Source organism: Haemorhous mexicanus, chromosome 11 (assembly GCF_027477595.1).
Source record: "Haemorhous mexicanus isolate bHaeMex1 chromosome 11, bHaeMex1.pri, whole genome shotgun sequence".
NCBI classification, from domain to species: domain Eukaryota; kingdom Metazoa; phylum Chordata; class Aves; order Passeriformes; family Fringillidae; genus Haemorhous; species Haemorhous mexicanus.
In genome coordinates this window covers 14,904,259-14,922,141 of record NC_082351.1, presented here as the reverse complement: position 1 = coordinate 14,922,141, position 17,883 = coordinate 14,904,259, and the positions used below count along the sequence as shown (strand labels likewise).

The window sequence follows — 17,883 nt, the reverse complement described above, 5'->3', positions numbered from 1 at the left end:
GTCTCAGTACAAAGCATCTTTTCTTGAGTCCTTGAACAGCTTTTTACTTTATTTTGGTTTTTTTTTTTTTTAATATCAATTTGATTGTTCTCCCCCCACCTCTTCCCCCTTCTTCAGGGTCACTGCTTTGGTGAGGCACAATCAGTGAAAAATCAGCATCTCTGGCACACAGAAGTCCAAACTTGCCTGTATTGGATCAATTTCACTGGACTCATTTTACAGCATAATGGAGGAGCTACAGAAATCAGGCTGCAAAGATGGAATCAATTCACTAACAGTCAATTATCTGACTGTACTGAGGGGAAGGAGCTCGTATCTTTCTTAATCGCCATTTAATCATTTCTCCAAAACCTCTAAGGTAAACTTCACTACCTCCCCCATTCTGCCCAAAACTTACATACTATTCAGAATATTCAAGCAAGAAAATTCCTACATTCCTGTCATATCTAGCCATGGTTTTGAATTTTTCCTCAGCATGGCCTGCTTCTCTGCTGAATCAACATTAGCAGTGGCTTTTGACTTATTTTCAGAAAACTGATGAACTACTGAACAGCAGAGGACACTGCTGATGCTTGCTGAAGTCACCTGCTAGGAATACCACTTTCTGAAATGTACCCAGTAACCCATGATTTCAGAAGCATCAGCCTTTTATTTTAATTAAATAATTATGAGGTATGCTGTTGGTGTTGGCACAGATCAATTATTCATACCATTCTATGGCTCCAAGTCAAACATCCAAGAAACACATTACATGAACAGTCACCTGCTGCCGTGTTCCTTTCCAGCAGCACTTTCTTACTATTAACACAATCCATCCCTTCAGAGGTGTATATCCTCTGAAGTATACACCAAAATTATAACTCAAACCTACCCAAAGGCCTAACTTATTCAAGATACTGCATGAAAAGCATTAATCCCTTGTAGGTCTTAACCAGGCACTCGCTATCACAAGGACTGGTACCTTCCTCTACTTCTGTTCTAGCAGCAGGCCCATTGAACTTCCACCTCTAACCAGATTTCCATTGTGTGGCACTTCTCATTTGGTGTTACTTCTCATTTGGTGTTGTACAATAAACCCACATCTACATTTGCAAAGAGCACAAGGCAGAGAGCTTATGCTCTGTGTAAGGCAGGAGCATGGGCCAGCTTTGGGTGTGGGTCAGCGTGACAGCTGGAAGGGCTCTGTCTGTTACACCACTTGGAAGAAAATAATTCCAAGGCAATAGTAGAATGAAATATATGGCTTTTGCCAGTCCTTACCTTGGTATTTTCAAAGCAAGAAATTTATTTCCCATTGTGAACCCCCTGGCCCAGCTACCTGGGAACACCAATACCCAGCTGTCTGTCAGGGACAAGATCACCAGGACAGCTCCAAGTAGCAGGAACAAGCAGCCTATGGAAAACTGGTTTCAGGGAAGGCTACCCATCAGTTTGAACAGCAGAAAGTCTGCTCATATTTATGCATGACTGGTCAAGTGAACTGCATGACTGCTTTTGTTGATCTGCTCGCAGCGATCCATTCTTTCAGTAGGAACACCAGGAGGAAGCCACGCTGGGACTGGGCAAGGGGAAAAAAAAACACCCCGTGGACACACTGAATGGGACAGAAAATTCCCCTACAATTTCTGTAAGCTTATTTCCAGCAATGCCCTGCATTGACTTTTCTAGCAGCTTTTTGGGACACCTCCACACATCAAAGCCCAAGCCACACCACAGTAGTCACTTTCACTAAATCTACTTTAGAAATTGATTAAATAATTGATTTTTTCATAGCTTAGATATATACAAAGTGACCTTTCCATCCCACAAAAAACCAAAGGGAATTAACACATGTAAACAGAGTCTTCATTTAAAAGGGAGTGCTTTGCTCCCTTAGAGGGAAAGTCCTGCAATACTTTATTTTTTCTTGCAGCTCTCAAAAGATCAATTTTCCTTCCTCCAATTGAGCTTTTCACCTTTCTGTCCAAAACAGGCCAAAGGCACAAGACTTCTCAGAGCATACACAGAAAAGCAGCCTGAAGACAAACACAGGTCTTCCTACAGGTCACCAAGTGGTGAAGACATCAGTACTATTTCATCAGCTAAGAGTTCTATTTCAGTCTGTGAAGCAGCAACACAGACGACAGTTCCCAGCAGAGATAAGAGTTTTACAAGCACAAAAAGTTTTATTTTTTCTCTACACAGAAAAGAGGTTTTTGAGATGTATTTTTCATTACTGGGTGGAATAACAAGAATGCTCCATGTATTTATACTGTTTGAGACCATTTCCCTTGTGAATCATTGCATACATAAGATTTCTACCTGCTTAAAAGAAATACATTGTGTTTTGAGCAAAGTTCCTTCATTAGGACCTTGTGCCTTCTGGTCCTTTCTACATGGTGCACTTGGGGATGCAGATTACAGTCCTAGAGCTGGACAGCCAGGTGTCATTTGTGTTTTGATGATCAAACAGGCTCTGGCAGCCTGCAGAACACACAGTGTCTGTAATTGTCACTGTAGCACCCGTTAGGATCTCACTGTGCTGGCAGCACTGGGAGGAGGGCAAACAGATGCATAGCCCAGTGGCTTTCAAACATTCAGGAAAAGGATGAAACCACAGAACTGGGAGTGCAGGTCATTCTCCTGTAACAGCTTTGCTCAGTGCAAAGCAGCATCCCAGCATCATCCTGGGACTTGCATGTGGATGCTAAACACCTGCAGCAGGCACAGACACAAACCTTTGATCAGCAAGAGAATGCCAAAATGCAAAAGTACTTAAACAGAAATGTTCTTGGGACTGTGTGAGCAGCACCAGCACACAAATACCTCCCAGCAGGACACCCATCCCTGTCATCCACTGGAGGGTAAACACTATTCAGATGTCATTTGTCTGTAGCTAATGAGTTTGGCATTCGTAGGTCCATGGCAAGAGCTCTGCTACAGCAGGTCTGTGATGCTGGGATGCTCTAGATATATTTGGATGGCTGGATCCAAAATAACACTGTTATGTGATATGTCCATCAGCTTGCCCACTCTTTCCACTCTTCACAATCCTTATTCACAGAGTTCAAGAGAGACAGCTCTCCACAGTGGTGGAGCCTAGTTAAGCGTTGTGAACAGTGGCCATTATCAGTATAGGTCATTAAGTAAAGCTTCGTGATGCCACCACCCTGTACAGACAGGCATCAGACCCACAATGAAACAGAACAATTACTTGCAAGACTATCGATGGCAGGGGGCTGCCTGTGTTCTATGCCCAGAAAATGCATTTAAAAAGCTCAAGTATCCACAACAGTACTGCCACTACAACATACAGGAATAACTCAAAAACATAATTAGCAAGAAAGCATGATTGTCAGAAGCCTTTATATTTGTGGCACTCTGCTGAGCCTGTTACTGAGGCTACTGACACAGGCTTTCACCTCCCCTGCAGACCAGTTCAGTGTGGAGAAGGAAGGGGCCATGGTGACTTGGGCACTGTGAGGACAGAGGCTTGACTGTCCCAAGCCCAGAGAAAGCAAAACAGGCTAAATGGCTCTTTCATCTGGTCCTGTGCAGCTGCTTATATGACCACACTGCCAGCAGCACAGTCCCTGCTGCCCATCTGTGCTGCTGTGGGAGTTCATCCTGCAGGTACCTGCCCTCTGGGCAGTACAGAGAGCAAGAGCAGCATTTGTATGGCAGCTGCTCTACCCCACCACTTCTTTTTCTTTAGCTCTGCATCATCTCAGCAGTTGCTGGGCACAAAGCACAACCAGACACTCCAGCTCTGGGGCTCCAGCTGCCTGTTACTGAGGCCAAGGAGCTCAGCACATCGAGTCACTCAGGGATGGCAGTGCCGCAGGGGCTGCTCTGCCTTCCTGCCAATTCAAATTCTGCCTATGCTGCCAAGAGGACAAGCTGGTAGCAATCACCCAGGGCCATTCTGAAATTGCACATGCACCTCTGTTGGCTGTCACACATCTGGAGAACAGTTTCTGGTTACAAATCCCCATAGAGAGGAAAATAATTTAGATCAAAGGAGGAAATAAACAGTACAAGTCAGTGTTACCCGTTACAGCCACGGCAGTGCCTCAGAAGGCACAGGCACACAAGGGAACCACACCTCTCCATCACAGCCATGAGAAAGCTGCACTGCCACGCAGGACAAACAGCAAAAAGCCCTTGCAATCTTTGTCTTAAATCTCTCTCAAGTTTCAGGTTGACATGAAATGAAATTCAAAATATGTTTCAGCTAAGGATCAGAATATAAATTCACAAATGCTGTATTCTCCCAGGTACTTCAGCCTTTCTGCAGCCTCATTTCATCAATTTCTATCAAAATGCTGAAATGATCTGGCAAATAAACCAAGCCCCTGGTTAGTAGTTCTCCATTTCTCACAGTGGCACACACAGATCTCATGCAATTAATTCAGCTGCAGATCAGCTTTACCATTCTCTGGGGTAGAATCATTCAGTAGGAGACTGTAATCTGTATGCAAAAAGTCAAGCAGGAAGCAAATAAAATCAAAATATTGATGTCAGTGCAATTCAAAAGTCCAGGAACTTCTGCACTAGAGATCTCTAGCACATACAACTTTTGGCTACACTAGAAGTAGGAGACAGTAGAAGACAGGTGAAAAGAGTTTATGACTCTGGTATGTGGAAGACAGCAAACAGATGATCAAAATTCTCACCACATGTGTTACCAAAATGCTCTCACGTATGATAATTTTGTAATTCACTAACACAATCGCTCTCTCCAGCATTTTAAGAAGGTTCAATGCAAAAAAATCTTGGGATCAAGGCTGAAAGTACTAAAGAGAGAGTTGCTTCAGGACCATTAACTAACTCCAAGCAGTCCAAAACACTACAACAGCTTCAGTTAGGACATTATTTCTGACAAAGCCTGGTCTGGCAGGACCATCTCTGAGCCATGGCTCCTCTGCTTCAAATATTTTTTTCTGAAGGACTTCCAGCTGAGCAGAACACTCAGCAGGCAGTGCCAGGAGCATTTTCTCAAGCATTCGCTTGGCCAGCTGTCCACAGAGGTTGGCATTTCTTTATGGAAACTAGAGAACCCAAAAATTCTTCATTGTCTCACACAGGAGGATGAGGGCATGGGCACTTGTAAGCACAGCGAGATTTCAAGAGCACACAACCTTTAGGAGTCAGGATCAGAGGGGGGGAGACAGGTGGCACTCCAGTTCTTAATGTAACTCCACACAAAGAGCAGGGAAACCACTTAACCAAACTGTGAATGGTGCAGTACAGGAAAGCTAAAAGAGCAAAGACTGAAACAAAAATTATTTTGAAATTACATACATGGGCAGAAACCCTCAGCTGAAAACACTACTTCTATGTAGTAATTTTGAGAATTATTATAACAGGGTAAGATGTCAAACATACCCATTCTATTTATAGAATGACATGCAATTTAGTCAGAAAACAAGTTTCATCAACATAAATGCTTGAACACAATCAGCTTCCTTCACCTGCACAGTTCCAGGCACAACTACCCTCCTGCCACAGCAGAGCTGCAGGGAAGGGTGGGACACAAGGACTGCATTCTCCTTGGAGTAACTTCAGCAGCAGGATGAACCCCATCATTGAGACTCAATAGCACATTATGCTGAGATAAGCTGACACACATGTTTTTTTTCACTGAAACCCAGAAGCACTGCCTTTAATTTCAGAATTAAGGAAAAGTGCAAAGAGAAGGAGAATGGTGATGACTTGAAATTGTCTGCACCTGCAGATACAAAGCAACAGCAAACCATTTAGTCAATACCTTACAGCTGTGTATCCCAATGGCTCACCACAAATTCTGTGTGGGTATCTGGAGCAAGTGGTGACAATTCCTAAACTCCAGTCCCCAGTACAGAGCCAGCCTAGCTAAACCACCACCAGAAGCAAAGATCAGTCCCCTTACAGCCTGTGACACAGGGACTAGAGAATTCCCACATGAGATAGACCAGGAATAGATACAAGTAGCAAGATAAAATTACAGTGTTCAGATACTTCAAGAAGGGAAATGAATTATCATTTTCTAAAGGGAGTAGCTATGAAGTTGCAAGAATTTTGAGACCAGCAATGCTGGTGCAGAGCAGAGGCTGGGGAAACTCAACAGTTCCAGGCTGTTCCACAGTTACACTTCAGAGCCAAAAGCAAAGCAAAATCTCACACGTTTAGCAGGAACAGAAGAAGTGATCCTAACAGTACTTGCAGTTTTTACACTGCAAGTACATCACCAACGTTCCCATTCAATTAAAGTCTGGCATCTGGAAACTTCCTTAGGATCTGTTTCATTAGAAGATTCATTTCACATTTTGATCAACATCTACAATTAGGTGATGCTACCACAAATTTCTTTTCTGCTTCCTTTTCCCCTCTTTCTTTCTTGAGACTGGGAGGCAGGACTTGAAAGCGAAGGTCTAAAATTCATGATATTAGAAACTATTTAAAAATTGATTCAATTACAAAACAAAACTAAAAAACCAACCAAACAAAAAAAAAAAACCCAAAAAAACAAAAATCCAAAACAAAACAAGCCAACAACAAAAAAATTTACCTAAACTGAAACCATTTGTTTCTTCTTTTTTCTTTCCCTCACAAGCATTGGGAGGCAGCACTTACTTCTAGTTAATGAAAAGAATACCTAAATTGTTTCCTGGAACCTCAGAATAGCTCAGATGTCTTAGTTACTACTTGGCTGAAAAAAATTATTAGCAGTGAAAACAAGTCCTCAGCATTCATTACTTCAGCAGTTGGGAGAAGAGGCAGAGCCTTAGAGAGCTCATACCAAAGCACTGTGGTTCTCCCATTAGTCAGGGCTGCATGTTGGTACAGGTTGGAACATCCTCCCTCGTGTTTTTGCACCCTTGCAGCTTAGCAAGTCTGAGCTCCAGCAACTACAACCCTGGCCAGTTTATTAAGCAGGGGAGCATCTCAGTGATCACTGTGGCAAACCACAGCACGCAGGCTGATTCTTCACAGTGCCAGAGAAAAACACAGGTAGGAAAACCCCCTCCATGCTGATTTTACAGAGTCTCCCAGATTCAGTGTTCCACCAGAAAAGGTCCTTTGGCTTTCACCACTGTGCTGGAGTGAAGACAGTGCAACACAGGAGTTTACTGTTTCCCAATTAAATGAAGCACCTACTCTGCCTTGCGGAACAGTGGTATCGTGTCACGAGACTGTGCACGTGCTCCCACTGCCTCAATCACTTGATTCTGAAAAACACATGCAAGAATTTATAGGAATTGTCTTCCAGCACTGGGATGAAACCAGACAAAGCTCAAATAATGATCAATATAGATCTTCTCTAAAGACATCATCACAACCATCAGGTCATCAAAGACGCCTCCGGTAACAGGACAGGGAAAATGATACCAGCACAATGAAAGACCAGCTGGCACATTCCCATAAAGGCAAAAGCAGCCCTCCTGTGGTTTTCATGAACAGCAGAAGATGAATCCTTTCAGATACAGTAATCCTGCAATCAGATACTCACAAGAACCACAAATAAATGCAAATCAAATCCAGGGCTTTAACAGATTATAGGGAATGCAAAGGAGAGTCAGTAGAACGCACCAGATCCCAGCACGCAGAGCACAAAGACGTTTCACTGAAGATCCAGGTGAGCAAAAAGGGCGCCAGTCCAAGCCCTGCTTCCTGAAACTAGCTTGTATCTAGAGGGCTGATTCTTACAAGGAAGCAGGCAGGCTCATGCCTCCTCTGACTGCTACCACCCTGCACAGCCTCCAAGCTGGGATGAATCAAAGTCCTTCATCTTCCTCCAAGATGCCCTTATGCAAGATTGGAGGGCTCAGCTCAGAACTTGGCTACAACAAACAATTTGAAGTTTCAGGAGGAAAAAAAAAACTACAGCTACAAACGAAAACAGAACAGACGGAGAGGCTGTCAGTGAGGAGAAGAAACTGATGTCCTTGTGAGTTTGCTTTGACAGGCAGCAGGAAGGACTGAGACAGAGAAGAAGACGACAGAAGAGAAATAATGTCAAACTACCCAATTCAGCAGTAAAGCTTTTACCAGAAAAAAATCTCAAGCATTTCTGGGGAGTGGCTGCTTCATCTTCTTCTGAAGTTGTCCTCATCTGTTGCTTTCCCTCTCCAGCTGACACTGAAATTTACACTGAAAAATATACCATGCTTCCCTGTACCCATCACTGCTGTCTAAAGGAACACTCCAGAAAGCAAACAGCAACAGTGGAAGACAGAAAGTACCATTACTTTTGTCTTCTGTTGGACAGTGCTGGATAGCACACACCCCACACAGGCAACCTGGGTGGGTGCTTTTTCCTTCAGAGCACACCCAACATACAACTGGCACTGCTTAATTTGGCAGGCAGCCTCTCTCCAGGCTCACGGGGCCACCTTCGGCAGCAACAGATACTTTTCAGGCTGGTTTAGTCCTTGCAGGCTCTGCTGGCATTGCCAGGAAAGCCCAAGCGTGCCAGCAGCAGCAACACTCCAGCAACAACTCTGCTTCACACAAAGACTGGCACTGAAGGGAACAGCTCTGCACACTCATTACAGCCCTCTGTCAGCTATTCCCTCTGCCCTTATATGGGAACATCCCGTGGCCCCGCTGGGAATATGATGCTGTTGGTGGACATGAAAGGTAAGGCAATACCTGAGCTGTCAGCAGGCGAGGGCAGAATTTTTCTGTTCTGAAAAGCAAGCAGAGTCTTGGAGCCTGAACTCTTTACAGCACTCACATGGGAGAAAGTAGAGATTAAAAGTGTCAACTGCTGACAGTCTGCACCCACCTTTCTCAAGAGTTATGCTGGTGATTTTAATCTCATTAAATATTGTTAATCGTATTACTAACCTAACTCTTTTCACATGTTAGGAAGAAATTTAAAGAGAAAATTCCATATATGACCACACTATAGTAAATGCTATCTGGCCAAATCTCAGTTCAGGGCAAGTCCCTGGCTTGCAGATTCCAGTTCAGCTGCACACAGGTGTGGATGTGCATAGAAATAGTCTACTCAGCACCAAACTGCCTACAAGTCACCTTCCCTGCCAGATTCTTCTCAATCCATAACTAGTTTGCTCTCTTCTCAGGTGATCTGTTAGGCATTGCTGGCCTCTCAAAGTGACCCTATTAAAACCTGTGAAATTCCATGCCCCATTTGGAGAAAGGGGAAACACCAATTTCCCCATTACAATGCAAAACCACGTAGCAGAAGAGCTCAGTGCATCAGCTTCCCCCTGAATGAGGGTGAATGCTTCCATCACTGGCTTAGCCCCCTGACGTCACACAGGCACATCATTAATAAAAGTCATCGATTTCTGCATTGCATACACAAGGCAGAACACTTCTGTGATCCCTGTTCAAAAAGTGAGGTCACAAACGAGCAGATCACATTCAGCCTTACACAGAATAGAGCATTTGTTTAAGTAAAATACTGACCCCGCTGTTTTACAACACTCAGGGTTGTAAGCCCCTTCCTCTTTGTAACTAGAGCAGCACTCCAGAGACTCTCCCAGGACTACTCCTGTTCCAGACTGCTGCCCTGAGATAAAGCAGCAGTCACAGAAAGTTTAGATTTAAGAAAATAAAGATCTCAAATTGCAACTCCTGGAACACAAAACACACCTGCTCAGAGGGGCCCAAACACTTGCTGCAAACTCCTTCAAAAGGAATGTGTTCAAGGTGGAAAACGACATCTCCAGACCAGCAGGAATTGCCCAGTCAGTGCGCTCCGAGGAGCGGGGCCAGGGCCGGGCAGCTCCTCCAGCGCGGCCGCACGGGCTGCCCGACCCTCGGCGCGGTGCCACCTCCCACCGAGCCATGCCCAGCTCGCGGGGGGCTCGCCCGGGCCCACCGCTCCCCGCTCCCGGCAGCGCTATCGCCGCCGGAGGGGCTCGCCAGCCCCGCCGGCCGCTCCCGGCTGCTCCTCCGGGGCGCGGAGCCGCGGAGACCCCCGCCCTGCTCCCCGCGGAGCCAGCCGTGGGGGCGGCTCGGAGCGGGGGTTTCCCAGCCCACCGGAGCCCCCTCGCCCCGCCCGGGAGGCGCCGCCGCTCCGGAGGGGCCGCGCCCATCCCCCCACGCGGAGACAAAGCGCGGCCCCCGGGCGGCACCTGCCGCCGGCCGCTGACCCCTGGCAGCGCTTCCTCGCCCCGGGCCGGGCGCGGCGGCGGCAGCAGCCCGCGCTCCCCTCCCCGCGGCCCCGGTGCCCGCCGCCCCTCACCTGCAGGGCGGCCGCCCCGCTCCGCTCCCGCCGCCGCCACCGAGCGCTGCCCGCACAGAGCCGCGGAGCGCCCGCCCCGCCCCTCTCCCCGCCGGCCGCCCCGCCCCCCGGCCCCGCTCCTCCAATAGCAGCCGTCCGCTCCCGTATAGGCCCCGCCCCCAGAGCTGCCCCGCCCCGCAGGATCCGGCTGTCCCCCCCCGGCACGAGGCCGGCGGCGAGATCCCATTGGCTGGCGAGGGGAGGGGGCGTGTCCAGCGGCCCCTCCGCGCCCCGGGCCGTGCCCGGGATGCCCCCCGTCCCGGGGGCCGGCGGCGGCCAAGGGCTTCTGCCGCTGGGCACGGCCAGCCAAGGGCTTCTGCCGCTGGGCACGGCGAGCTCCGCCTTCACCGAGCGAGGCCCGGGCTAGACGAGTGTTCTGCACGTTGCCGCCAAAACGAGCGGCGGCTGCCGGCCGGTCCGAGTGCACAGCGCTGCGCCAGAGGGGTCCGCGGCGCCGCTGATGAGAGCTGGGCTTAAAGCTGTGTATTTTGGAAGAAATCGCAGCATTTCTCTCGCCTCTGCGTTTGTAGCGATGTAACTTTGCATTCAGGCTCGACGAGCCTTTGTGCTCGGCTCTCCCCACCGAGAGGTGCGAGTGAGTGAGAGCTGCAGCGGGCACGGGGCGCAGGGAGCAGAGCCTGACAGCGAACGTGACAGCGAACCTGACAGCGAACCCAGCTTGTCCCCTACACACGCAGCACCGGCAGGCTTAGGCACAGCCCAGCTCCAGTTTGCAGCGTATGTGGGAACCAGCACACGAGCCAGATTGAGGAATGTGACAAAAGCATAGTTATCTCTAGTTGCAAAACAGCGAAGGACATACCATTCTAGCTGGAAGTCGGTGGAGACAAAAGCACCATAAAGCAGAAGCGCCTGAAGTAATATGTATAATATAAACTGACTGCTGGTTTTGTGATTTTTATTCCTGTGAAGCTGGAAGCTCCAGTTATGGGCAGAGCAGAGGCTGGTGCTCTGTGTAAGAGACAAAGGCATTTCTTGCCACTGAGAACTGACTGCATAAAATCCTCTCTCTGAATTAGGGGTAAGTTCTGTCAGTAACAGTCCTACAGAGGGACAGAATTAATGCTTCCATTTTTCTCGCTCACACTGTAACTTCTGTGTTCCCCAGATGTGCTGTGCTCTGCTGTGTTGTTGATCAGTGAATATACAGTTAGTCTAACAACTGACTTGCTATACATGCAGTGACTGACTGTGAGTACTGGTCATTTGCCTGCTGAGCTGACTGCCAGATGTTTGGCAACCCCAAACAAAAGATGGAGTTATGCCTTAAGCACCCGGCCACAGATTCTGTGTGGAGGAAAGAAAACATCTCTGAGGATGTGAAGAAGTGATACAGGAGCTGTAGGTAAAAGCAAACTGAGGAAGAGTGCACTGGCCTGGGTTGTGCAAAGTACAGAGTTTGCCTTATGCTGGGATGCCCATCACTTCTCCTTTTTGGAAATCTGCAGATCTCCATTGAAGGCATAATGCTGCTCTGAAAGTCTGAATCGGGCTTTCCTCCCACGTTCATTTCTGACATTTCAGAGGGACATAGTTGGTACAAATCCCACGTTCAGAAGTGTCATTAAACATCTACTGTCTTTGTTACAGTACATCAGTCTCTCTTACTCCCAGCCCCCAAATTTTATGAAGGAAAAAATATGTCTGAAAGTTTAGAGATGCTGAGCAGTCCCCAGGATCTGGCAGCATGACCACGGTCTCCCAAAGGAAGGATTATTTCAGAGGCAACTGCTGGCTGCCTCTCTGGACCTTTGCTCCTTGGCCCTTCATTATGCTGGAGAGTCCTTGGAGGCTGCTGTATGCAGAGCCCATGAGGGCTCCATGAGGAGATGATCCCTTACTTGTTCTTCTCCCAACACAGAAAAAGCCAGCCTATTACCACACCCCACTCACTGAATCGCTCTTTAGCTTAGAGCTCACTGAATTATCATCTCACTAATCAGACACATTTTAACTGCACTCAAATTGCCTCTGCCAAAATCCAGTTTTGGTGACTAAGAGCATTAAAAAAAAAAAAAATCCCCTAACTTTTCTTTGCTCCAACCCATTCCTGACTCAAAACACTAATCCCCTTTGTGCCTTTCCTCCAGAGCCAGTCCCAACCTGCAGCCCCTTCTGTCTGGTAAAAAAGATCTGCAAGCTTCACTTAAAAGGCAGCAAAACCCCTATGAGAGCACATTTGAAAGGAGAGGCTTTTCCTTCTGTCCAATGGCAGGCAACTGGAGATAGGGCCTGCCTTGGGAGCAGGGCAGGAAGAGCTTCTGTGCACTTTAGGGATGTTACAGTGCCCCCCTCCCACCCCTCTTACAGCCCTTCTGAGTGACAAGGGTGTTGTAAAACCACTGTGGGATTAACCATTCCCCCTCCTGGGAAGAGTTTTTATCAGTCTGCACAAAAATTTTGGCGGTTCTTAAAAAAAAAAAACCAAACAAACCAATCAAACCCTAGAGAAAAAGCTAATTCTCAAACATTATACAGCTGAAAATGGTGTCACACAAAGAACAAACATTTTGAGGAACAAGTGAAAACAATTGTTGATTTCCATTTGTTCAGAAGGTTTGTTTTGTTGTGTTGTTTTTAGTATATTTAAATCCCCAAAGGATCCTTTTCTGTAAAAACTCTTGTTAATGTCTGGTTCTAAGCAGGTTAGCTGAGTTTCTTACGTAACTATTATGATAATCACAAGGCAAGCAGCTGCTTATGCTCCTTTTGATTTCCTTCTTACTCTTCCTCCCCTCCAAGCAGGGACGAGACAAGTTAAAGTCACAAGGGATATGTGAATACTGTCTATAGCTTCTGGGAATAAAGTGTATTTAGAGCAGTAATTCAGGGACCAGCTGAAGGTTAACTACATCTGCCCGACTTCATATCTGACTCCATTCCTTTCAAGTTTTCATTTGTCAGAACATTCAGAAAGAGCATTAAAGTGTTTGTTATGGCCATTTGGGCACCTACAGATCTGCTGGCAGCAGTCTGTTGATGTTTAAAGATCTGATTTTGAGTACAAAAAATAGCCAACACCCCAGAACCTGCAGGGGTAGAGCAAGAGACTGAGCACACCCCTATTTGCATAGGTTTGCCTTTCTCCCTGCAGAACACAGCAAAACAAGCTTGGGACACTCGTGACAATCCCTTTATCTTGGAGCTCTGCTGCTGTGTTTAAGCACAGACCTTCTCAGATTATCCAGCTGCCAAGCACCAGAAACCTCACTTCTCTTTGCTTTGTGAGTGAGGTCATGAATGTAACTTCCTAGCAAAAATCTGGCAATAAAATACACTTCTAAATATAATATGGACAAATCCAGCGTTGTCTGCCTTTTCCTAGCTTGCAAACCTCATTCCTACAGCAAATCTCAAACCTTTTTCTGAGGTAAACAGGACATCTCTACCACTCCTATGCTCCACAAGGAGGGAAGTATTTGTTTTTAGAAGGTATGTTGTGAAAGGAACTGTCTTTTCCAAACAAACAGATACAAAGAAATCAACAGGAGCACCTGCAACTTCCGACCAGGATCCTAGAATGTTGGAACATTCAAAACCCAAGTATTAATAAATAAATATATATCCTGATTGTTACACTACACCTAACTGCTTTTGTCCTGTGTTCTTAAGCAACATTTTCTAGTTCTTTCATGAGTGGAAGGAAGGGCAACTTTTCTCTTCAGAATGCACCTACTGTTAGAAGTCTGCAGTGACCTCATTCAAAGTTATTTCCATAGCCACAAGCTGTTTGCTTTTGAGTTACTGGTGGTTTCTCAAGGAGCAGTAAGAACCCAAAATAGCTTAGCATGGGCCAAGCTCAGGCCACTGCTACCCATTTTTCTATAGTTAATATCTATCAAAGGGCTTCCTGTTGCTCTTACCAGGTTCTCCCTAACTCAGCCTCTTTGTCCTGCCAGACAGAGGAACTAATCTGAATGAGCACTGCCTTCCTCTGACCTGCACACAGTACCCAGGTCAGTCCTGTGTAGGATTTTGCAGCCACCAACCCCTTCAGATGAACACTGGGGCCCAGGGCTGGCTGAACCATCCTGCCTGAGAGGTCTTTGCTCACAGAGTAAGAATTCAAGTCTCAGAAGGCCTTAGCAAGCAGAAATTACTCGTTGAAGAAAGGATCTGCTGAGAGACCTCATTCCAAAATGGAAACTCAGCTGTCTATTATAAACCTTTCTAATGACCCAAAGGTATGCAACAGAACAACAGAATGCAGGTTGGTGTGTGTGGTTTTCTTAGGGTTTTTTTTTTGTTGTTTTTTTTTTTTTTTGTGTGTGGTTTTTTTTTTTTTTTTTTGGTTTGGTTTTGTTTTACTAGAATAGACCTGAAGAGCACAGGCAAAAAGTATTCTCTTAGTCCTGGCTGAATCATCAGGAAACATGCACTGAGATGTCATGTGCTTGTGTAAATCACTGCTGCAAATGTACCTGAACTGAGGTGAGTGTCCAGGTAAACACCCCCTGCACAGCTGTGCTGGTTTTGTTCAGACTCATGTATTTGCTGCCTGTGTTACCATGACAAAGGTTTAGCACAAAGTGCTAAACAGATGATACATATAGTCCATGTTGTAGCATCTTCCTGGATATTGCCTTCAGCCAGCTCAGGTACAGCTGCCACTGCTGCAGCCACACCTTCTGGCTTTGGGGTGCACATACATTGCACTGCCAAGCTACACACTTAGATCATTGCCACAATGGAGTGATGATTAATCCAGGATTGAGGGAATACATAAATCTTCTCTCCTAATTATTATATAGTCACAGTTAATTACAAGGGTTTTTCCCCAATTGAAATTATTCTGCTGTCACTTCACATAGGAGGATTTAGCAAGGAAGAGCAGAACTAAGTGAGCCATGGTAATTACTTGTAACACAGAGCTCTGCCAGCTGCACACAGGATCTGTTCCTGAGTCTTCAAAACTTCCTACAAATGACCAGTTATCTTCATCTTGATACACACAACTTGCAGCTTTCCTCAAATTTCAGGTGTTATTTCAAACAATCATTTATTACAGATTTGTTTGCTACTGCTCATTGACTATTCATACAGTCCTTGACTGACTTTTTCTTCCCGTAACTATACATAAAGTTAAAGCTACAAACTATCATAATACTCTCTTTAAATGGGTAAAAAGCAGATTTCTGTAGAGCAATAAACAGCCCTCAGTTTTGTATTCTTATTTATTGTACACAACTTTAGCCTCAGACCTCTTCTCGTTTTTGATGCCACCGAGTACAATTCAGTGAGTGCTGCTTGACTTTCAAGTTTAGCTGCCTAACCTTCAGCATTCAAAAACCATGCTGATATATACAATCCACATGTTCAGTGATGTCAAATAAAAAATTCAGCCAGTTATAGTAAGGGGGACCAAGTTTATGTAGTTAAAATGAAAAAACACCCCAAACCCCAAGCCAGAGCAAAATTTTCAGTGACTAGTGGGGCAAATTACAAATAGAACATTGTACTAGTCCTTCCCCTTTAACTACACAGTTGTCTGATTTTCATCAAGCTCTTGCAAGATATATAACCTGTAAAAATATTTGTGAAATGATAAAATAAAATATTATAGATTTGAAAAATTCTATTGATCTGTATGCACACTTCTTGATACAGATGAGTGTATGGGAATTTTTATCCCAGTTCTGAAGCCAGCAGATCAGACTGCTTCCCTGACAAATATCTGTTACTCACTTCACACTCCAAATAATCAATGTATAAATCAGCAGTGGCGCTTCCCAAAACTGCCTTTTGCACTTTCATTTCTCTTACAGGTAGTGAATCATTAAAGATCATTCCTAACACTGTTTCTTTATTCTGTCATTAGCACCCAATGATACCAAATGGAGTTGGTGCCACATACATCCCTGTCCCAAAGATCTTGCAGTCTTAGGAGCTTACAATCAAAACTTCAAACTCTCTTAGAGCAAGAGAAAGTCCCACCACAGCAATGTGTGCCAGACAGGTGAGTTGCTCACACAAAAGCATTTCAACATGAAGTGAGCACGCTGCTCCTTTGTCTGCAGAGGTCCCACAGAAGTGCCTGTGAAGCAGGAGTTCCACACTGGATTTGCCTATCTGCTGCCATCACAGGGAGAGAATGATTTCTTATCAGAGCCATACCAGAAACCTTGTGTGAGGCCACACACAGATACTGATGTTTAACTGTTCAGGCAAGTGTTTAGCCTCAATCAGCCAATTTTTGTCCTTCCAGGAAAAACAGGCAGCTGGACCTTTCACTTATTTCCAAATATTATTTTGTAGTTTGTGTCTATTACTGCTAATGTACTGGCTTAAAAGCACCTGCTGTAGAGTAGCATTTCAATTGCCAGGCAGGACAAGATTAGGAAAAAACCCCAAAACAACAAACCTGGAGAAGGTCCCAATGAGATACTAGCAGGATAAGAAAGCGATTGCTCCATAGATGATTACTAAAACCACAAAATACCTTGGGAATGACAGGTTAAGGAGGCTGTAGAGAAAGCATAATTGGCTTATATTGTCAGAATAAATACCATTATACTTAATACAGCTCTGTAGCTGAACCCTTTGCCTCTTTCCCTGCCTGAAGGGACATGTAGATATCAATAACAGAGAGCTGAAGCTTCAGAAACGTTTTGGATACTTCAAGACAAACCATCCTCAGAAAAGGTTACCATGTGTAGCTTCAATGTATTTTAAGTTCATCATCCAGCTGTTTGTTAAGATAAATCCTAATGATTTTTGAATGAACAAATGGCAAAACTATGAAGAAATAAAGAGCAAAATACAGAGAATTATACATGAGGCATTTAAATCAATGACAGAGCAAAGGAGTAATTGGAACAGGAAATCACAAATCCAGCTCCAGAGTGAAAATCACTGTATATTTAATCAGTTGTATCATGTCCGTCTTGAGGTTCTGTCACTTGGTCCAGTAGTGGCTGCACTGTGGGGTGGTGAAGATGTAATAGGACTTCATGGTGTCCTGGGGGAGGGGACAGGGGAACACTGATGGCTCTGAGAGGATGCAGGACTTGGGGGGCTCACCTCAGCTCAGTTCTGGCATTGTGCAACTGAAGACTCCTCCTTGTGCCCACACCCGGGGGAGAGGGGAACAGTGGGGATGGAGAGACACCAGTTTGTGGGTCAGGCCCCAAAACCTGTCTGTCCCAGCAATAAATGTGTCTGAACCCCAGAATCTCAAGGGGTCTGGGAGGTGGCTTGGGGCTGGGTACAGGGATCTGTGGGTCAGGGTACCCAGGGTATGTACCTGATTACACTACAGGGCTTGTCCTGGGCTACTGGGGATGCAAACTGAGACCTACTGGGGTGAGTTAGAGCCTGATGGGAACAAGTGAGACCACTGTGGGATGATGTGGAGCACTGGGAGCAAGCAGGGGTAAAACTCAGGGTCAGAAGGGGCCATTTTGGGCCTCAAAGATGCAATTTGGGGCTGAGAGGGGCATTTTGGGTGCTGTTTTGATACACAAGACTAGACAGTAAGAGTGAAAGTGACAGAAATGAACAGATCAAGCTGTGGCATTTCCTTTGCTTGTTGAAAAGCACAGTGTGACAGAGACTTGACACGGAGCCTGCAGCAGTAATGGACTAAGGCTTTTCAAGTATTTCAAATATACAGGAGAAGGCATAATGAGAAACACTACAGCAGC

The 17,883-nt window shown here is 45.7% G+C and overlaps 1 protein-coding gene across 4 annotated transcripts in view; it reads right to left on the bottom strand.

Annotated features, from left to right (window-relative positions):
* PLXNB1 (plexin B1) overlaps positions 1 to 10,253 on the bottom strand; it is a 77,069-nt gene extending 66,816 nt beyond the window's left edge. For all 4 annotated transcript variants that reach the window (XM_059856582.1, XM_059856581.1, XM_059856584.1 and 1 more), the window contains exon 1: positions 10,181 to 10,253. The gene's annotated coding sequence lies outside the window, so the exon portion shown is untranslated. The remainder of the gene's footprint in view (positions 1 to 10,180) is intronic.
* Between the last annotated feature and the right edge of the window lie 7,630 nt (positions 10,254 to 17,883).